A 23,029-nucleotide genomic window follows, 5' to 3' on the forward strand; every position below is an offset into this window, starting at 1 on the left:
CAGGGGTGTGTGCTGAGCCCACTACTGTACTCTCTCTACACCCACGACTTCAGCCCAGCCCACCCAGACAACATCATCGGCAAATTTGCGGATGACACCACAGTGGTTGGGCTCATCTCAGGGGGGAACAAGTCTGCTTACCGAGATGAGTTCCTGAAATTAACAGCGTGGTGCTCAGTGAACAACCTGGCACTGAACACCACAAAAACAAAGGAAATCATCTGCGACTTCAGGAAGAACAGAGCAGACCCCGCCCCCCTTTACATCAACGGTGAGTGTGTGGAGAGGGTCCACACCTTCAGATTCCTGGGCACCCTCATCTCTGCTGACCTCTCCTGGTCTGACAACAACACAGTAAGCAACACCACCAAAGCAGACAGAAGGGGTCTTCAGAGAATCATCAACGCGCTGCAGAAGATCATCGGCCGCCCTCTCCCCTCCCTGATGGACCTTTACACCTCCCGCTGCCTCAGCAGAGCAAAGAACATCACGAAGGACGGCTTTCACCCTGGCTTCCACCTGCTTGACCTGCTGCCCTCCGGCAGGCGCTACAGGTGCATCAGGGCCAAAACCAACAGACTGAAGGACAGTCTCTTCCCCAGAGCCGTGATCACCCTGAATGTCAACATGCACTAATCAACCCCCCCCCCCAACACACACACACTGTGCAATAAGTAACTACTGTGCAATATTTCATCCAGTGCAGTTCATTTCATATTTTTATTCCAGTGCAATATTTTTATTCATATTCTTATTGTGTGACGTTATATTTTTATTGTGTGATGTTGTCTGTGTATTGTGATGTTGTCCGCACTCTGTGATGTTGTATGTTGTCCAGCGCACTCAAGTTGAGGATAATTTAATTTTGTTGTACCTTGGCACAATGACAATAAAGACATTCTATTCTATGTGAAAATCTATCTGTAAATTCCAACACATTGTTGGTAAAATATTTAACTTTGTAGTGTGTGTGTGTGTGTGTGTGTGTGTGTGTGTGTGTGTGTGCACGTGCATGCTTTATAGTTATACTGTGCACTGGGCACGACAGACTGAGAGAATAGGAATATATTTGCAAATACTAGCCTAGATTATAGAAAGCACCTCAGCACCCCCACTCAAAATACCTTCCGGTGCCCCTGAATGAGACACATCCACTCTGGCCTGTTCCATCTGGAGCACCTATCTATTGAATTCTACTTCCCAGTACCAGGGTCAGGGCAAAAACAGACTGACAAACGCACAGCATCATTAAATAATTCAATGCACTCTACTGCCCATTCATTCACCCTGCTGCTAATGCCTCTGGTGGTCCTATTGATCCGAGCACTTCGGTTGCACACAACCAATCGCTAGGCTCAAATTTGCTGAGTATTCGGATGTTGTTTTGATTTTGGTCACTAAGATAAATCAAAACTATTACAGCCAGAACTTTTTTTTCTCTCTTTTTTTTTTTTTTTTTTACAGCATATTCATTGTAAGGCTCTTTTTTTTCTTTCTTTCACTTGCGTATCTCGTTATAACGATTTATGCCGGGCTCAGACTACAGGATTTTTGGGCCGATTTATCCCCGATTCACCCCTCCCGACAATCGGAGGAGAAATCTGGTCTGGAACGTTGGTCGGGGCCGATGATCAGCCCAGATGATCTTGTAATGTGAGGGGTTTACAGATCCAATCTTATACCTCCCGATCGGCTCGCAGACCCATCGGGGCGGCCCCGATAATATCAAACATGTTTCATATTTAAGATTATTATGTCCCGACTTTACAAGTGAGACGGCGAGACCAGTGGTTCGTTGCTCCCTCGGGCACGATAAGATCCTGTAGTGTGTGCTGAGCCGTTATTTTCAAATCTTGCTGTGTGTGCTTGTTTGAGATGCGCAAGAAGAATATCTGTTAAGATTCTCCTTATGTGCGTGATGTAACCCGATTTCGAAATTGGTTAGGATTTTAAATATCCTGTAGTGTGAGCCCGGCATTACTAACTCGTTATAACCAGATAAACTTAAACTTTTTTTTTTTTTTTCACTTGCTATCTCGTTATAACGACTTATTAACTCGTTATAACGAGATAAACTTAAGCTTTTTTTTTTTTTTTCACTTGCTATCTCGTTATAACGACTTAGTAACTCGTTATAATGAGATAAACTTAAGCTTTTTTTTTTTTTTTACTTAAAAAATTTTTAACAAAATAAAATAAAATAGAGAGAAAAATAAGTTTTTTAAGATTTGTATCCGGACCAAACAGACATCAATGTCAGACATTTTGCTGCGCTTGTAAAAACTGCATATCTTTTGTGGTACCATCTGATCAGGAGTTTGGACGTGTATGGCTTCAATCCCAATATAAATCGAAGGATATCCTGTCTCCTAAAAATTAAAGCTGTCCTCTTATATTTTATAAGATTTAAAGGACAATGCTCGTTTTTGACAACCTGGACCTTATTTACGACATATGTGAAAACCACAACAGTTATGCTCTATGTAAGCACAACTAGCGATCCATCCAGACAGATTGATGAAAACAACCGTTTCGCGGCAGAAAATAGATTTTTAGAAGCTGCATTCCCGTTGCCCCGATCACCGCCATTACATGGATATACTGGCTCACGCTGGATTTTACATTTCTTCTACAGGCCTCCGAACTACACCAAAGTGATCTCGGTGAGTCAAACGTCTTATAATATGTCGTAAATAAGGTCCAGGTTGTCAAAAACGAGCATTGTCCTTTAAATACCCTTTATGAATGATTACCATAATTAAATTAACAGCCATTTTACATGGAGAGGGAACAAATGAGGACTTTTTTGTGTCTCACTCCTCTTACAGTAAGTTATTTCCGTCTGCAATTAACTGTCACAGATATCAAAACCTACCTCAATAGACTGTGAGATGTGTCTATCCATCTGGTACCTACCTCAGAAGTCTGTGACATGACATGTGTATGTGTCTAACCATTCTTCCTGATTGACATCCTCTACTTTCCACCAAAGCTCAGCACAGTTGTACCCCCTCCCCCACTGCCCAACTCATGTGACTTAACCAACTCCATTAGTTTTCCACAGATTTCACTATTACTGTCCTCCATGACACGAGCGATCTTACAGCAGCTTTAAAAATCACCCAGCAAGATGAGCGTGTCCTATTGAGGGAAGACCTTGGCAGGGGTGTAGTGATGGTGACTACAGAAATGGGTCAACTCTAACTAAAGGAGTGGGCATAAGGTTGCAGAAATGTCAGTTTTTACATTAGTGGCGTTTAAAGAAGTGGGCATACTATGGGTCAACGGATAAAGAATTGGCTATACTGTAGCAGAAATTTTACAGTTTTGACATTAGTGGTGCTTAAAGAAGTGGGTATACTGTGGGCTCATGGATAAAGAAGTCGGTATACTCTGACTAAATAAGTGGGTTAGCAGAAATGTTACAGTTTTACATAAGTGGTACATTAGTGGTGCTTAAAGAAGTGGGTATACTCTGTACAGCTTGGTAGACCCTCCACTGCACCTCTGGACCTGAGCTAAAGAGAGCAGGAGAGAAGTGAGGTCACACCCTCAGATCTGCCAGCCCGATGCCCGGCTCCTCCCCTGCCTTGCCTACCCAACACCCAGGAACTGTGGGTTGAGAACGACCGAGAGAAAGGTAGGCTACTCTGCTCATACCCACAGCAGCTAAAAGTTAATTATTTAATTCCTCTTTTTTTTTCTTTTTTTTTTTACACAGTTTGACTTGTGCAGAAAGCAAAGTGGGCGGGCAAAGAGCAACGGGAGCGCAGCCGGCGTGCGCGTTGGCCGACGGGGTTTCCAGCACCCGCAGTCTCTCCCGCTCAACGTTACACACCGAGCCAGCGAATATCACAATGGCGCGCAGGCAGACCGCCTCCGTGCTTCTCTGGCCTTCCCCTTCACCTCTTGACAATGATGCAGGCAGATCGCTCCCTTCTCACTGTCTGAAAGCCAACCAGCCTTTTTCACCTGTGCAGATCTCTTGAGTTTAGAGCCTGCCTTTCATAAAAACTATAATAATCCAAATTCTAAGTCTATATTTGTGGGTGGGGATGTGACACTATCTCTAGCAGTATCATTATCTAAAAAGCAAACTGAAACTCCTTCTGTCTCTGACCATGCAGTTTTCTAATAGTATTCACTCTTCAGAAAGATCTTGATATTATGGCATAAATTAAGAATTAAAAAATTCTCCAACTCGTTCTGAGTTGTATTTTATTGTGTGATCACATTCTCTATCCCACCATAGCCTATACAGTAATAATATAATACAATGAAATATACATACATACTGTACACACCTACGTACAAATATAAATACACACACATATATATATATATATATATATGTGTGTGTGTGTGTGTGTGTGTGTACTGTATAAACATACAGTACATACAAACAAACTTTTCACTCCACTGAGCTTTGCAGGACACTTTTGTTTCCGCATCCATCCATCTTGTGTGTTCTGTTCAGGCGTAGTTTGGCTACGCCAAAGTTTCCTTGCAGTGATTTGGGTTAGATTTAGAATGCATTATGACTTTCTCAGTATATTTGGCTATATTGGCAGTTTTAACAATGCATTATGCAGATAGTGTATTATGTACTGTAAGCCATAGTAGTAGGCTATAAGAGACACAGGGTGACTTATTGCACTATAGGAGCATAACAGTATACAGAAAAAAATCAATCCCCCATATTTCATTGTTTTCGAGTTAAATCCAAGTTGATAAGGGCATCAGGCTCTGTACGAGCAGGCTGGACTGACCTTGCTTCCAGGATTGCTGAGTTTCCATTTTTCCCATGACTTTTCCCAGACAGTATACTGTAGATGCACGTCGGGGGATGCATTTTTGGCCAATATTAATTTTCTCAGGCCTGGCAATGAGAATCGATGGAGGTGATGCAGGAGCGCTCTGTTCAGCCGCTGGCGCCCGTCAAAGGCGTCTGTGCCAGGATCTGATATCTCCATTTAGAGCCAGTAATTGATTGACTGTGTGAACAGTACAGGCAGGTCATGTATTCGGCAGGTCAATGCGGGTGTCCCTTACACCACCACACTGTAGCTGTGACTGGACTTCAGACGAGCCCCAGACTGATGTTCTCAAATAGGACCGACAAATGAGTGGCTGTTAAGCTCTGTCTCGTTAAAGGATGTCGCTTGACCCCAAGGGTTCATATCCTGGAGGTAAAGGATGGATTATCTTGTCAATAAATCCAAGTTGTTTACCAAGGCCATTCTAGCATATCATGCGTCTGGCTGTGGTAAGGAATTCACTGCTTGTTGATACTGTATGATTAGACATTCACTACCTTAGCATTGTAGTCTGTTTGCTTGTTAATCATTGAAGAGTTGCATTACGTTTGACATTGTCCCCATGGGACGTTGTGATTAGGGCACAGTAGACTGAGAGATGGAGAGAGAGACTGGCCTTGGAACAAATTAGATATTTACATCCTATGAACATCTGAGAAGTGTTGAGGAGTCGTGACAGATGATATTTAGAGAAAGGAAGAGAGAGAGAGAGAGAGAGAGGGAGGGGGAGAGAGAGAGAGAGAGAAAGAGAGAGAGGGAGGGGGAGAGAGAGAGAGAGCCTCTGGTCTCACTTACTGTTCCCCGAACAAAAAATGAGAGCTCAGACAAAATGTAATGGAGCGAGGGAGAATTTGTCAACTTCAACGTGAAGTCAAGTTTAATTTGATAAATATTTGTTCTGGACAGGAAAAGATTAAATAGCATTGCTGAATGCTGAATCACCCGACCTCAATTACAGCAGGGAAAAGAAAGACTCTCAAAGGGGCAGATGTAATGTAATGTACTGTTAGCGCCCCTTTTTTGACGTTATTCCGTCGCAACGTGCGCCCCGGGCCTGATTAATGCACGGGCTCACGGGGCTGAAGCCCTGGGCCCAGAGCTCCAGGGGGGCCCGCCGATGGGTCTTGCGCAAGCGGCACGCATGTTTTTCCTCCAGTCAACTTACTGCCTGTGTGTGTGAACGGGGGGGGGGGGGGGGGGGGTCCAAAAAAAATCACTGAAATTGTTTTGGCTTGATTTGTTTCTGCCAATAACATTTTAGGCTGGCCGATTACGTACTTACGTAGGTCGGTTGGGCGCATGATCTGTTGAGTGCTGAGCTGCATTCTGTCAATGTGGTTGACGAGTTCATGCATAATTAAAGCCAATATTTCTACTCTCTCTCTGTATCTATCTACAATCAGCCTTCTCACTAAGTGGCAGTCAAAAACGTAAAAAAGTCAAAGAAAAGGAAGCTAGAGAAGCTGCACTTCTTACAAAGATCCCCAAATTAACGGGGTATTTCACAAACGCCAGCGATCCTACCCCACCTCAGCAGCAGCAAACAGGAGAAGGTTCAGCAATACCCTCGGAGTCGGACCCACAGCTGCCAGATCTTGGTAATTTATATGGTAAATTAGCTATATAGGCTATGTAAAGAAAGTTAGGATTTGTGTAGTGCAATGGGTGTTAGTACTATAATGATTTGATAAATTGCCAAGCAGATGCTGGTTGCTAACGTTAGCTAGTTAGCTAGCTAGACTAGATAACGTTACGATTGCGAAACGAAAATGTCCTCCAGTCACTCCAAAGCATAAGTGAAGACGATAGTCAAAATCTGTCAGCGTGCAATGAGGCTTCTGCACTCTGTCAGATAATGAAGCGGTTGGAGACTGCGCTCATATGCGTGTTCTCAATGTAAGCACACATCTTCAGGAAGTTGACCGGTCAGCTCCTCTGAGCTTAGTCAAATCGCTTAGAGACTACGTTGCCGAGCGGCGCTGCACAAGGCAGGCTGATGAACCACCGGGGCCTGATGGTCAACAAAATATGTCTGCAAAAGAAACGTTTTCCGTGAATGTGTACACAGTAATAGTAGATAGACTTGTAGCAGAATTAGACAGAAGATATCAAGCATAACAGGAAATTGATCAGCGTTTTGGATTTCACAAACAATATCCAACCCCTCCCAGAAAACCAAATTCGTTCTAAAGCAATCAGCCTACAAATTAAGTACCCAGGTGACCTGCAAGATTACTTTGCCGAGGAAATCGTCCATTTTAAGGAATTTATAAAAAATGAGCCAAAACAATATGCAAGGGGCAGCAGATAAGGTTACACGTTTTCCCAAATGTTGACATTGCTTTAAGATCTATCTAACTTTGCCAGTGAGCAACGCCTCTGGAGAGCGTTCATTTTCTAAACTCAAACTGATCAAGAACAAATTGAGATCCACCATGGGAGAAAACAGACTGTGCCATTTGACTCGCATGTCTCTAGAAAGTGACTTGTTGAGGGAACTGGAGTTCAATGACGTCATCGCAGACAGCACGAAAATCAAGAAGGAAGAGCATCTAAGTATGTAAGCTAAGCTGTTTTTAAATAATCACGGCTTTGGTCCTGCTCTGATCTCCTCTCTTTTTCACCAACTGCTCTTAATGTGAATGTCTATTGATGATGTGACATAGCTGTGTTCTAGGTATAGGTATTTGAGTTCTATGTGATGCAGTGGTGTTATTGAGTGTTACAAAATATGTAGCACAGTTGCAGTGTTGAGAGTTGTTTCCAGTGGTGTTTGTGCGTTTTGACTGTGAGAGTAGGCTCTTCTCCTCTCACCAACTGCTCTTGATGTGAATGTCTATTGATGACATGTACGATAGGTGTGTTATGTGGTCAAGCACAGAATGTGTATTTGAGTACTATGTGATGCAGTGGTGTTATCTTGAGTGTGTGCGTTGTGAGGGTAGTAGGCCTAGTTGTTGCCTGCACTGTGCTTTCCTTCCCCAATTAGCCTACACATCTTTCCGAAATTACAGCTTACCTCCACGTGGGTTCCTTCTTGTTGTGCGTGATCATATCCCTCCTGACAAATCTTGTATCTTCTCCTGAACTGGACCACCCAATACTCAATACATCAACGTACCTGTGACATGTCTGTGTGTGTGGTGTATAATGTAGACATGACAGACATGCTTGCGCTTTACTACCATGTTAATGAAATTGCAGGTTGGCGGTGGTGGGGTGGGGGGTAGTGGGGGTGGGGGGGGGGGGGCTGCCTTAACCTGGTCAAAGCCCTGGGCCCTACATCATGTTAATCCAGCCCTGCGTGCGCCTGACAACATGGCATGGTACAGACCGCCCATGGTTCAACCAGCATTCTCCCTGGAGCAGGCCCACAAGGGCAAGTTGTCCTTTCCTACTCATGCATAAACATTCATGGGAGGGTCGAGGCCAAGGTGGGTGTGAGTCATGGATGTATTGTTGTGAGTGCACACAAAACGAGGAGGAGATGTGCAAGCAGAGACTGATTAATATCCTGTCTTATGTATGAAAACTGCGGGGTAAAGCGCATGTCTGTTATGCGGTGAATTTTCTCCACCTTTGAAAAGCAGGTGTAAATTGCCCATTAACCCACCAACCTACACATAACCATGTCCCCTGTTAATTATGAACAGAATACACGGAGGAGCAATTATTATTCAATATTTTTGATAATCCAATATTCATGCAAAACTGATATTTATGAGGTCACATAGCCCAGCGTGCGAATTGCTGGGGGGGATGGGGGGATTTCCCCCCTCTGGTTTTGATATCCCCTCCTCTGATCATTCATTTTTTTTATGGATCCATGCTGAATGTTAGCCTACAGATTTGTCAGGATAGATTCAAAGCAGTGTGATCAATAACCTAACATCGTATGGTTTGTCCTTTCTTTTAGCACTTTGTTGGGTGTATATAAGAATACAATAAGAGCAGACCTTTGTTCTGATGTTCAGATTTGTTCAATTTCTGGACATTAAATTTTGTTTGAAAATGTCCCCCCCTCTGGGTTTTTTACAAATCGCACCCTGACATAGCCTACTAATCAAATTGGTCTCAGATAGATTTAATACGTCGCGATGTATTAAGGTCTGAAATTATTCAAATGCAGTAAATTACAATTATAATGTGGACTGGCACATTCACAATGCAGACAGATTACAATTGGCACCATTCAGGGCTACAAGGTTTTGTAATTAAACAATTGGCTTTAGAAAATGAATATATGCCAGGGATAGCCTACAATGCATTTGCTAATAACATGCACAAGCATCACGCATCACACCATCAACAGCAATGACCAGCCTAAAGATAACCTACCACTAGGGCTGCTCGATTATGGCAAAAATCATAATCACGATTATTTTGATTGATATTGAGATCACGATTATTCATTACATTTTTTTTTAAATCAAAAGTTTTGACATTTTCTTAACAAATCAAATTATACATTGACTTTGATAACAATTAATTTATTAAATGTTGACAGTGGCTTTTCTTTTTAACAATGTTCTTTGGATTAGATACATGTCTCCCATGGGAGATGAATAGTGAACCTTGACCTTGATAAATAAATAAATAAAAGTGCCAAAACTGATAAATAAAGAAGCTTGAAAGCACCGCCACCACCACAGAAGAAGACTACCTCGGAAAAATAATTTCACTAGGACAGAACGCGTCTAAATAAGTTATTTAATGGTAGCGCCGAGGCTTCAAAACCCAGCATTTGTTAAAATAGACCCTTTTGCTTAGGTAAGTGAAGTTTCATGTTTATCTGACACTTGTAAATATGAGCGCCTCTCCTAAATAGGCCGACACCGATTTATTTTGACGGCAAAGTGAATGGACCGGCAAAGGACTGCTGTTTGGCATGCGCGAACGGAATGCGACAACGGGACTGAGAAGGGCTACTTTGAGGGGGACCTAAGACTGCGTAGCAAATTTTACACACCGTGTCAACTTGGTCCAAATCTGTCTCCGCAACCCAGTGTTTCCACACCACACGTTGTTTTAGCTCTCTTGTCCACCTCTCTTTCTGCTGCCATAATCTTGTCGTGTTTTGTTCGAGAGGAGCATGCGTGCGCCTCGCTTGACAACTCGTCTCGCTTTTAACTAAAGTGTTTGTTTTGGGGCTTTGGGGGGGTGGGGGAGGGGTCCAGCACAGTATAGCTCTGCAGTGTAGGGTGCACTTGATTTGTGCTAAATTGTTTTATGGCGATTATTTTGTTTTAATGATCGTTGACAGCCCAAATCTTAATCTAGATTAAAATCCGATTAATCGAGCAGCCCTACCTACCACATCAGTCCTCGTAATTTAAGACAGCCAATTACACAGATGTAGCCTAATTATGGAGCAAAGCAAGGCTGTGTCCGAAATGCATACTACCTGCTATATAGTATGCGAAATGTAGCATGCTACATCAAAACTGTGCATACTACATCTCGCCTGCTATATAGTACCTACTCTATAGAATGTAGCAGGTAGTATGCATTTCGGACACGGCCCAAGACTGCGTACTGCAGTACTATATTTTCCCTGTGCAGATGACGGTTTGAGGGTGGTGACATGTGCTGATTGCTCATTGAGGCGCAGGCTCTGTTCATTCAACACAAACTGAAGACGCAACCCGCGTGCTTTCTGCGGACTGACCAAAGGCGCTATTTACGCTGCGCTTAACGTTAGTACATCTGCCCATAGTGTAGTACTTTTACACATCGCCTTATTATCTATTCTAGGTTTTCTCACTCTGTCTTTTGGCAACTATTCATACTGTGTTTAAAATTAAGTTCCAATGAGTTATGGTATAAAATGACATGAAAATTAATCGTTTTCATTAAACACTCAAATTAATCTGGTTGCCCTCAAGCCTTTTTGAAAAGCTAATTTAGTGTCCTTCCTTTTGATCTAGTGTCCTTCCTTTTGATCTAGCACCAGAGAAAGGCCAGAAGGCTAGAGTTCTGTGATAAGTTATACTAGTGTCTAAAGTGCTCTCCAGTCTGGTTCTAACATGCTATACATTGTTTATTATGACAACCACTTTTACAGTTTGCCCCCTTGGAATGTTTTGCATGGCTACCATACTGTATGTCTCTGCGCACACTGTTCTCAATGTCAGAGTCAATTCACACCTGCCCCAGGCCAGGTGATCTGCCTGTCACCCTGTGTCTGAGAAACACTAAATAAACATCCAGTGCTACTTTCCTTTGTACCTGCCTGGTTTTCACTTTCAGAAAGAAGTGGGTTGAAAACAGAGCTGGGTTAAAAGGATCACCGTTCCTTCCTCTGGAGATTTAGGTGATAAATGTACAAAGCTGATGAGACGTTGTTCTTAGAGCTTGTCTGATTCAAAGATGATGAACTAATTTTTTTTTCATTTTTTGCAAAAAGGATAAGATATCCTTTTTGATAAGAAGGTATAAGATAAGAAGGCATAAGTGGCCGACCGCCGTGGCAATTTGTCTTTCAAAGCACTTTGTTTTTCAATGAATATGAAGTGGAAATATATTGCATATATTTGCAAAAAGCAACATTACTTTTCAGTGACCTATAGTACAGAATAGTACAGTATTAGCGCATTGGTAGAATACCTTGGTATGACTTTGGAGCTGGTCAGATCCGTCCAATGTTTGGCATCGACGGCCAAGTTCCAACAGAGGTCAACAAGAACGTCTGGCTTGATCTTGCCATGCTGTGCAGACTCTGACATATAATTAATCGACATCGTAGAGTAAATCTAGGGTCAAGTTGCAATCTGAAGAACACCTGGGAACTTTCTACGTGATTTAGAAAGTCTCCAACAGGAATATAAATAATGCCCGTGTTGCAGTAATAAAACTGATCCTCCTATGACAGTTCAATTAGAGCGTATTGGCAGGGTTTAGTGCGGCGGCCGGCGCCGCCAGGCTCGGCTCTCTGTGGCCGTGAGTCCGGGGACGCGGGAGCCGGGCGCTGTGAGTCCGGGGACGCGGGAGCCGGGCGCTGTGAGTCCAGGGCAGCGGGAGCCGGGCGCTGTGAGTCCAGGGCAGTGGGAGCCGGTCCCCGGGGAGAGGAGGAGGGCAGCGCGGGGCGGAGGGGATCAGACCTCCAGCCACAGGTCAGCTTAGCGTTTTAAATCACTACAAACAGAGTTCAGGATCTGCAGTGTCCTTGAGGGCAATCCTAGGACTGTCGTTTCCAGCCAACTCCACCTGACTTCAAAGGCCTCTGGGAGACTGCAGCTCGGGGCCGGGAGAGATAGAAAGAGAGAGGAGGAGAAACAGAGAGAGAGGAGGAAAAACAACGACTGATGGGCTCACAGGTAGGGAAGGCCTGTTCACTACCGCCTCCATGGGGAAAGACTTGTCCAGGAGTGAAGTCCGTTCTTGTTGGGCCAGCCAGTGCAGGTATTCAGCCTGGTCTACTTGCCATGTAGGAGTGTCAACCTGTACATAACCAATTGTGATTGGTTATGCACAGATGATTAACCTGCACATAACCAAACCAATTGTGATTGGTTGCGTAGAGATGATTAACCTGCACATAACCAATTGTGATTGGTTACAGTATGTACAGATGATTGCATGTTCATAAGCTTCATACACAATGTTTATGTACAGTAGATACACAACTGTGATACACAAAAAGCCCTGATATAACATCAAGGGGACTTTATGTGAAACAAGGAAAAGCATGAGCCTGACTGAAAGACCCCCCCTAGGACATAAAGGTTCAAATTGGAAAACAAAACAAAACATGATTTCCTAAGAACAAGATTGCATACATTACCTAGCAGCCTCCAAGCAAAATGTAGCATCTTTTCCATCCCAGTTTCACTCAATCTGGGGACACTTGATCACATACCCTGTAGTTGGACAAGAGCTGTGGTGCGACTACCTGTATCTTGTTTAATGGGTATTAAATGAATCCAGTCTTCGACACCGAACAAACAACTACGGTGGCCTTCTGGGCTGGAACAGTGTGGACACACAGAGAATGTCCAGATATTTGTTTCTAATGTAGTCTGTGTAGTGTGTACCAAAAAAATAACAAATAAAATACATATTGGTATATTTATCTCAATTTTACCATCCCTGTTTCAACCTTGTGAAATCAATACCAATATGGTCCAACCCTCTATTGTGCTACTTTAAAGTATTCTGTCACCATAGCCCCCAGCCCCAGGGTCAATAACCTGGTGCAATCCAAGAGGTGTGTGTTTGTATGGGAGGGGGTCTTCGCTGCTGGACTGTTTAATGGTTGTAAGGATTCTGGGGGAGCGAGCAGCGGGAGTGAGGGAACGTGAGCCATGGCTACGAGCTGCTGTGGGAGGATTGTCATGGCCTTTGTCTGTTTTACCGAGTGAGCGAGGTCTATAGAAGATAATTAGCCAATAAATGAGAATTGATCCTTCTCTGTCTGCCGGTAATGTGTGTGTGGGTGTGTGTGTGTGTGTGTGTGTGTGTGTGTGTGTGTGTGTGTGTGAGTGTGTGCGCGCGCGCGTGTGTGTGTGTGTGTGTGTGTGTGTGTGTGTGTGTGTGTACAAATGTTTGGAGCATGTTTTGTCGATCAATACATTTTCATCATTTCTTTCTGGACATACAGTATCAATGTGAGGTAAATGATTGCTTTACCAATATGACATAAAGCCTGAAACTATTGCACCCACAAAAATGTCTTACGCATGGCTTTTCAACTGTGGGGAATTTGTGGAACTATGATGATCAACAATGTAATAATAAATAAACGTAATATTGCAATACTGTGTGTTACTTTAAAACACATATTTTTCCATTCGAAATCGCTTTCCATTTCAACTGAGATGCTCAACATGAACCGTCAGGATCGTGATCGCCTCAGAGAATGACCCTGAGAAAGACTCCCTCTGTGCGATGGCAGAGTGAGTCATGGAAGCTACCACGGTGCCTAATGTGCTTGTAGGCTGGATGATGTCCAAGCCTCTTAGCCTGAGGGAGGCCAGACTCTCTCTTTCTCCATCCCTGCCTGAGGGTGGGCAGAGGATGAGTTCGCTCAGGGTTGACAGAACATTCACTCTGCATCCTCAAACTACGCAGTGAAATATTGCATTACTTCGGCATCCTTTGTTTTTCCACAGTCAGAGATAGTACACTGCACGCCTAAATTAAGCGTCTTTGATCCATAAATGTATAACAAAACCTCAGCCTATAGCAAACAATGTTACTCTGATATGTGATTTGTCACTTTTTATTATTTTAATATAATTTTTTAAATCAAATTTCCCTCCTGGAATCAATAGTTGTCATGCCTCTATCGATCACAAACATCCAAATGCATTTTATCCTCCAACAGATTCCTTTGTCCCTCTCCAGTGACTCATCCTCCATTCTGAAGAATAGAGATCTGAGTGAAGGTTTTATTTTTATTTTTTATTCCTCCGTTATTTATCCAGGGGATCCCATTGAGACCAAGGTCTCATTTTTGATGGTGCCCTGGTTACACAGCATTAAAAACAGCAACATATACAAAAGTCAACAACATATACAAACAAACAACAACATATACACAGAAGGAAACATTATTTAAAACACACACAAGACTCTCTGAGGAACTCATTCCAGGCCCTGTGAGCACCATAACTGAAGGCAGTCTTTCCTAATTCAGTGTTGACTCGAGGGACCTTGAGAACCAACCAGTCCCGAGACCTAGTCAGTCCTGAGACCTAGTCAGTCCTAGTCTGTCTCAAGACCTAGTCAGTCCTGAGACCTAGTCAGTCCTAGTCTGTCTCAAGACCTAGTCAGTCCTGAGACCTAGTCAGTCCTAGTATGTCTCGAGACCTAGTTAGTCCTAGTCAGTCCTAGTCTGTCTCAAGACCTAGTCAGTCCTGAGACCTAGTCAGTCCTAGTCTGTCTCAAGACCTAGTCAGTCCTGAGACCTAGTCAGTCCTAGTCTGTCTCGAGACCTAGTTAGTCCTAGTCTGTCCCGAGACCTAGTCAGTCCTAGTCTGTCCCGAGACCTAGTCAGTCCTATTCTGTCCCGAGACCTAGTCAGTCCTGAGACCTAGTCAGTCCTGAGTCCTAGTCAGTCCTGAGACCTAGTCAGTCCTGAGTCCTAGTCAGTCCTGAGACCTAGTCAGTCCCGAGACCTAGTCAGTCCTGAGTCCTAGTCAGTCCTGAGACCTAGTCAGTCCTGAGACCTAGTCAGTCCTGAGTCCTAGTCAGTCCTGAGTCCTAGTCAGTCCTGAGACCTAGTCAGTCCTGAGTCCTAGTCAGTCCTGAGAACTAGTCAGTCCTGAGACCTAGTCAGTCCTGAGACCTAGTCAGTCCTGAGACCTAGTCAGTCCTGAGTCCTAGTCAGTCCTGAGAACTAGTCAGTCCTGAGACCTAGTGAACGTTGAGTCTGTACAGCTCCAGACCGCGGCACAGCGCTGCTGTTCTGGTTGGTGGGGGGCAGGTTGTGCAGGAGAGAGAGCGCTGCTGTTCTGGTTGGTGGGGGGCAGGTTGTGCAGGAGAGAGAGCGCTGCTGTTCTGGTTGGTGGGGGGCAGGTTGTGCAGGAGAGAGAGAGCTGCTGTTCTGGTTGGTGGGGGGCAGGTTGTGCAGGAGAGAGAGCGCTGCTGTTCTGGTTGGTGGGGGGCAGGTTGTGCAGGAGAGAGAGCGCTGCAGGCCTCTAATCCCAGTCCTGTTTTCCTAAGGAACTGTGCAGTCAGTCGCTGTGGCCTGTTTCTGTTGAGGAGATGTGACTGTATAAAGATTTATAGGAAAAGCCTGAGCCGGGTGCGAGTGGAACACCATGGCTTATGAAGATTAGCAGAGCAGGACCACAGTGTTGACAGCTCCCAGGCAGCAAATGGCATCAGAGAGACTGAAGAGTTCCCTGTGTTTATTATATAAATCATAAACGCACTGATGTGTTATAGGAGATTCAAATATGATGCATAACAGCATTACTGCATTATTACCCAGTGGCTGGACAGTATAAGTACAGTACCAGATATACTCCCATATTATTCTCTCATTTAAGGCTAGACTGTTTATAATGTGCATAAGTACACATGTGGGCAATAGAGTTCAGAGTTCCTAAATAATATCCATAAAAAGAGTTTAAAAGAGAAATGGCCTCAGGAGTGATAATGTTTGAAGTGTTAATGTGTTTGTGCAATGCATTCAGTTGTGGCTAATTTCCTGAAATGTATTATTGTTTACATGACTATTGAAAGAAAGGCTGTGTTAATATTATATGAATGTTTCATTTTATGTATTTGAGTTAAACTGACGAATCATAATTGAATTGGAGGTCAAGGGTGAGCGAGCAGAGGAGCGAGCAGCTAACTCTTCTGGAATGTTCAAGGACACGTGTGTCTGCTAACACAGGGAACTCAGGATTCTGTCTGAGTAATGCGGAAGAGGCAGTGGTGATAAGAGACTTGGCTACGCTTCAATAGACTTTCCTCCTAGCTGCCCGCCGTCACAAAGATTAGCTAGCTAACAGAGTGAAACAGCTGGCTTTTCTGGAATCTCCCGCCGCATGGGTTGAAGTGAGTGTCATAGCTGAAGTTGGAGGACGTCGTGGTTTGCTAACACAGAGAACCAAAGTCATCTGAGCAACGCCGAGGATAAAGGAAAAGAGGATTCCGTTTCAGCCAGGTTCTTCTGGACTGCCACACGGGACTTACGAGAGACTTGTTGCGCACATTGGAGACTGTGAGTATTTGAGCTCAGTGGAGTGAAGGAGCCATTTTAGTTGGCTACAATATGCACAAATTACTCAACAGGCCTGCAATGCAAGTGACTGGGATGGTTTATTCCTGCCGGCTTTTATTTTCTTTGATTTTGATAACAGTATTATATGGGCCCTTAGTTTGTTAATTGGATATTCAAATAACCATTTGATTTGCATTTGGTGAAAACATTGTGAATTGTTTAATTTGTTAATAGCTACCAAGGTAACCTATGAATAAGGTGTTGTATTAATTTGTTATTTGATATATGTCCTTATTAGGTTTAAGTTGGGGTCATTAACATTCTATTGCCAAAGATTAGCTCAGGGTAGTTCCCTCAGTGAGGCCAGTTACGGAATAACTCAGGAGAGACATTTTGCCTACGAATACCCTGGAGCTCCATAAAGGGTTAAAAACTTCAGAGCTACAGATGGATCCTGCTGTTGTATTGAGCTATATCACTTCATAACAGAAGGTTACCTAAGATGGTTTTAGCCTCCACCTGGTTGCCCAGCACAATCATTTATTTCTCTCTCTCTCTCTCTCCATCTCTCTCCATCTCTCTCTCTCTCCCTCTCTCTCTCTCCCTCTCTATCGCTCTCCTTCTCTCTCTCTCTCCCTCTCTCTCTCTCTCCCTCTCTCTCTCTCCCTCTCCCTCTCCCTCTCCCTCTCCCTCTCGCTCTCGTTCTCGCTCTCGCTCTCGCTCTCTATCTCTCTCCCTCTCTCTCTCTCTCTATCTCTCTCTCCATCTCCCACCCTTCCCTCAGCCTTCTCTCTGTAGACCTGCAAACAAACACTAATTAAATGGCAGAAATTTATTTTAGTGAAACACGTTTTCTCCACAAGGCGTGTCGAGCGGCACACAGGGAGACGCCCGCGCGGCGCTCGTCTTTCACCACGCCTGGCGCCCGCCAGCAGCTCGCCAAGCTTCCCGCTGAGGGGATTTCAACACACTGGGAGGCAGGGGGAGAGGAGGAGAGGAGAGCGGCTTTCTGGACGGCCTTCCCCGCATGCTGGTCCCGGGGAAATGACCACCGAGGCCTGGGCTGGCAGCGCGACCGGAGCTGGAACTAATTTCCAACAAAAAGTAGGCGCTGGGCCGTGGCTCGCTGGACCGGGGGACGGCAGGGTCCAGCACCGAGGGGGACAGCTGCAAGGATTCAGCTACGTCAATTGTAAAATGTCTGGCTGGAGTGGGACGAGAAACACCTGGGGGGGGGGAAGGGGAGGGGGCTGGGCTGTGGGGCGTGCAGAAAATAACCGCCTGTTTATTAGGGCCCGAGCACTGGCGGTGCGAGGCCCTATTGAAACTCGAAGGATTATTATTCTTCTCCTTCTTCTCCTTCTTCTTCTCCTTTACTCCAAACAAATGCCTTTTAGGCGGCCTGAACATCGATGAAAACGGATGAAACTTTGCAGATACGTCAGTCCCGGTGAAAAATTTGATAATTCATGGGTGACGGAAATGGGCGTGGCAAAACGGCTCAAGAGCGCCCCCTGGAAAGTTTAAAATGGCGAGCCCCACCTTTCAGTTTGATGTAGGCTAACGAAATTCGGTGGGCATATGTATTTCATCGAGCCACACTTAAATGTCTCTTGGAGCTATACCCAACATGCAACAGGAAGTCCGCCATTTTGCTCTTAATGTGCCATTTTGTCCTTGTTTTGACCATTTCCATGCCTCGTACTTCGACGAACTCCTCCTACAGATTTCATCCGATCAACTTCATATCGGGTCAGCTTCATCTTAAGACCTTTGTGATCAAAAGTTATCAAAAAAATTGAGTTTTCACCAAACACCCTTGCCGTGGCGCCCTGCCAAAGTTTGACATTTCGCCATAAAACACGAAGTCCTCATAACTCCTCCATACATTATCCAATTTGTCCGATATATCTCACGCTTCATGACGGTTCTGTCCTGAACACATCTATGTGTCAGTATTGCGTCATACTTATAGCGCCACCTATTGGTGAAACAGGAAGTACTCATAACTCCTCCATACATTATCCAATTTGTCCGATATATCTCACGCTTCATGACGGTTCTGTCCTGAACACATCTATGTGTCAGTATTGCGTCATACTTATAGCGCCACCTATTGGTGAAACAGGAAGTCCTCATAACTCCTCCATACATTATCCAATTTGTCCGATATATCTCACGCTTCATGACGGTTCTGTCCTGAACACATCTATGTGTCAGTATTGCGTCATACTTATAGCGCCACCTATTGGTGAAACAGGAAGTCCTCATAACTCCTCCATACATTATCCAATTTGTCCGATATATCTCACGCTTCATGACGGTTCTGTCCTGAACACATCTATGTGTCAGTATTGCGTCATACTTATAGCGCCACCTATTGGTGAAACAGGAAGTCCTCATAACTCCTCCATACATTATCCAATTTGTCCGATATATCTCACGCTTCATGACGGTTCTGTCCTGAACACATCTATGTGTCAGTATTGCGTCATACTTATAGCGCCACCTATTGGTGAAACAGGAAGTACTCATAACTCCTCCATACATTATCCAATTTGTCCGATATATCTCACGCTTCATGACGGTTCTGTCCTGAACACATCTATGTGTCAGTATTGCGTCATACTTATAGCGCCACCTATTGGTGAAACAGGAAGTCCTCATAACTCCTCCATACATTATCCAATTTGTCCGATATATCTCACGCTTCATGACGGTTCTGTCCTGAACACATCTATGTGTCAGTATTGCGTCATACTTATAGCGCCACCTATTGGTGAAACAGGAAGTCCTCATAACTCCTCCATACATTATCCAATTTGTCCGATATATCTCACGCTTCATGACGGTTCTGTCCTGAACACATCTATGTGTCAGTATTGCGTCATACTTATAGCGCCACCTATTGGTGAAACAGGAAGTCCTCATAACTCCTCCATACATTATCCAATTTGTCCGATATATCTCACGCTTCATGACGGTTCTGTCCTGAACACATCTATGTGTCAGTATTGCGTCATACTTATAGCGCCACCTATTGGTGAAACAGGAAGTCCTCATAACTCCTCCATACATTATCCAATTTGTCCGATATATCTCACGCTTCATGACGGTTCTGTCCTGAACACATCTATGTGTCAGTATTGCGTCATACTTATAGCGCCACCTATTGGTGAAACAGGAAGTCCTCATAACTCCTCCATACATTATCCAATTTGTCCGATATATCTCACGCTTCATGACGGTTCTGTCCTGAACACATCTATGTGTCAGTATTGCGTCATACTTATAGCGCCACCTATTGGTGAAACAGGAAGTCCTCATAACTCCTCCATACATTATCCAATTTGTCCGATATATCTCACGCTTCATGACGGTTCTGTCCTGAACACATCTATGTGTCAGTATTGCGTCATACTTATAGCGCCACCTATTGGTGAAACAGGAAGTCCTCATAACTCCTCCATACATTATCCAATTTGTCCGATATATCTCACGCTTCATGACGGTTCTGTCCTGAACACATCTATGTGTCAGTATTGCGTCATACTTATAGCGCCACCTATTGGTGAAACAGGAAGTCCTCATAACTCCTCCATACATTATCCAATTTTTCCGATATATCTCACGCTTCATGACGGTTCTGTCCTGAACACATCTATGTGTCAGTATTGCGTCATACTTATAGCGCCACCTATTGGTGAAACAGGAAGTCCTCATAACTCCTGCATACATCATCCGATTTGCACCAAATTCCTGATGCTTCATGAAGGTGACATTCTGAACACATCTATGCATCGGTATTGAGTCACACTTACAGCGCCACCTACTGGTGAAACAGGAAGTACTGATAACTCCTACATATGTTATCCCATTTACTCCTAATTGCTCAGGGTTGATGAAGGTCACATCCTGAACACATCTGTAGGTCAGTATTGAGTCATACTTATAGCGCCGCCTACAGGTCAAGCAGGAAGTCCTCATAACTTCTACATACGTTATCCCATTTACTCCAAATTGCTCAGGGTTGTTGAAGGTCGCATCCTGAACACATCTGTGCGTGAGCATTGGGTCATACTAATAGCGCCACCTACTGCTTACAGGAAGTCATCATAACTCCTACATACATTGTCTGATTTACACAACATTTCTCACGCTTCATCAAGGTACTGTCCTGAACACATCTATGCGTCGGTATTGAGTCACGCTTAGAGCGCCACCTACTGGTGACAGGAAGTTTCTCTCAGTACTGGACACCGAAATAGCACACCCTTTGACGGCGCCACACCCCGACCCGCATGGGGTGCGAGGGCCCGCTCACTGCTGCTCGCAGCACTAGTTTGGTTTGCTTTCCTTGTTTGTGCTGCATGGGGCTTTCAAAATCACTGGCGGGTGAAGACTGTGGGTTTTATTGGGTACGGGTGGGCAGGCATAGGAGGAATGGACGACTCGAATGACCCGGTGTCGTGCGTCTGCACCAAATCACACTTAGTGCAGAATGGGAGTCCACTTAGTCAGAATCAATCCCCGATGCTCGGCCCTCTCTCCTCAATTACCAGTGAGCTCCGGAGCTGAGGATCCGTGAAGGTGACAGGGCACACCTTGGGAGGGCTGCCTGACGGTGATGAAGATAGCTACTAGCCTGCCTGGTAACCGCTGAGAGGGCAGTGGTAAGTAATACTGCTCCAGTATCAGTTATCCAACGCAGAATTAAAAGAAGTAGAATTCACTCCGTCCCAAGTCGATAAATATGGTAGAAGAAAATTCTCATCACATATTCTAAAAGGGTGATATATGTTCGTTTTTGAGGTTTGTTTTTGTAGCCTTCGCTGTAAATTATACCTCCCGAGGTAATCCGGCGGGAGTGTGGACTGTCTGGACGCACTGCGCTGCTGAGAGGAGAGGTAGGCGAAGCGCCCGAGGGCGTACACCTCTGTCTCTAATGAGGGAAGCGTCTGTCTGCTTCAAACTAACGCCCCGCTGACGGCTACTTAACCTTCCTCTTCCCTCTGCATCCAGCAGCTAACTAAAGCTTAACTTCCAGCTCTCCTCCTCTCCTCCCTTCCCTCCTCCACAGACCACCCCCCCCCCCCCCAACACACACACACTCCTCTAGTCTAAGAATGATTGTCTCAGCAACAGCGGGGGCAACATTGCTGCCACAATGCCTTCCCTAGCACATTCTGACAGCTCTGTGAAGTTTCCTCAGGGTAGACAAGACCGAGGAGCTGATAGGAGCAAATGCATCTGAGACACATTCCAAAGCCCTGAACTCTAATTACAGCCAGCTCCAGTCTTGAGAGGCCAATCAAACATAGTGAGTAGTGTCATAAAAAGCCCTGCACTAATTAGTCCGAGCGCTGGCGCACTGAGCACCTGCTTATAGCAGCAGTAAGAAAGAACCAGCCGGTGGAGAACATCACAGAGCCGGAACAGGGGGGCCAGAGAGGCTTGCGGAGCGGGGGGCTTTCAAACCTCCATCCCAGGGTGCCGTTGCGTAACAGTGGTAGAATATTCCTGGAGCAACTGAGGGAAGAGATCCTTCTTCATGCTCTGGAATGCTGAGTAAACATTTTGTCCGTAGCTGCTCTGAGACCGTGCGAGGGGAAGGGAAGGCCTTGAAAGTAAAGAGGCTTAGCAACAACAAAAACAAGGTTCCCACCGTGCATGCGGCTCTGGAACCCTGTGGGAACTGTAGTCTCACCGAGTTGTAGTCTTACAGCGAGCCAAGTCGTTCCCAGATCTCAATGTGGTGCGTGTTTCTGAAGATGTTCATGTTTCTGTTCATGTCTCTGAAGATGAGCCCCTACTGTAACGGCTACTGTACCTACCAACACCATCACACAGCTGAAAAACCTGGCTCCCTCCGCCATGCGCCGACCGGGAGGAGAGAGAAACAGGATGAGAGAGATATCAGGTGAGACTCCTGAAGTCGTTAGAGACAAGTGGACTGTGTGTGTCAAAGCCAGCTTCCCTCATGAAAAGGAGCCCTGGGAAATGGATAGATGTAGAACTACTCTAATGATGGGAGACGTGAGAGGGAGCTTACTGTAGCCGCGCCAGCCTGCCTTTGAGAGCAGCAGGGGAGGAGCTATAAAATCACAGAAAGGACTACCTGCTACCTCAACAGAGAGCCAAACCCGAGTGGCGCCTCTTTGACTTTTAAAAGCCTGTAGCCACTCGTCTACTGTGGTGAGGAGCTCAGAATCACAGTGCCAGGAATCAGTCTTTCACTCAGCTCAACCATGGAACAAATACTTTGCTCTGTGAGCAGTAGGAGATTACTTGGCCGCCGAAGTGATAAACCTACTGATCAAACAGACTCAAACCGCCAGCTTGTATTGACTGTGTGACTGACTAAGAGAGACAAGTGCAAATATAATATGACTGATCTCGCTGGTGACAGTAAGTGGTGCTCAGTGCTCTCTGGAATATGTAGGGGTGGGACCTATGCCCACCTCCCTTGTTCTCTGTAAAGCGCATTGTGTTGCCTCTGTGTATGAAATGCGCTATACAAATAAAGCTTTGATTTATT

At 44.8% G+C, this 23,029-nt stretch overlaps 1 protein-coding gene across 1 annotated transcript in view; it reads right to left on the reverse strand.

Annotated features, from left to right (window-relative positions):
• LOC311307250 (metabotropic glutamate receptor 4-like) overlaps positions 1–23,029 on the reverse strand; it is a gene marked incomplete at both ends in the record, with an annotated part of 188,717 nt that overhangs the window by 164,348 nt on the left and 1,340 nt on the right. The gene's annotated exons all lie outside the window — the stretch shown is intronic.

This window comes from Borostomias antarcticus (genome assembly GCF_949987555.1).
Source record: "Borostomias antarcticus genome assembly, chromosome: 3".
Taxonomy (NCBI): Eukaryota; Metazoa; Chordata; class Actinopteri; order Stomiiformes; family Stomiidae; genus Borostomias; species Borostomias antarcticus.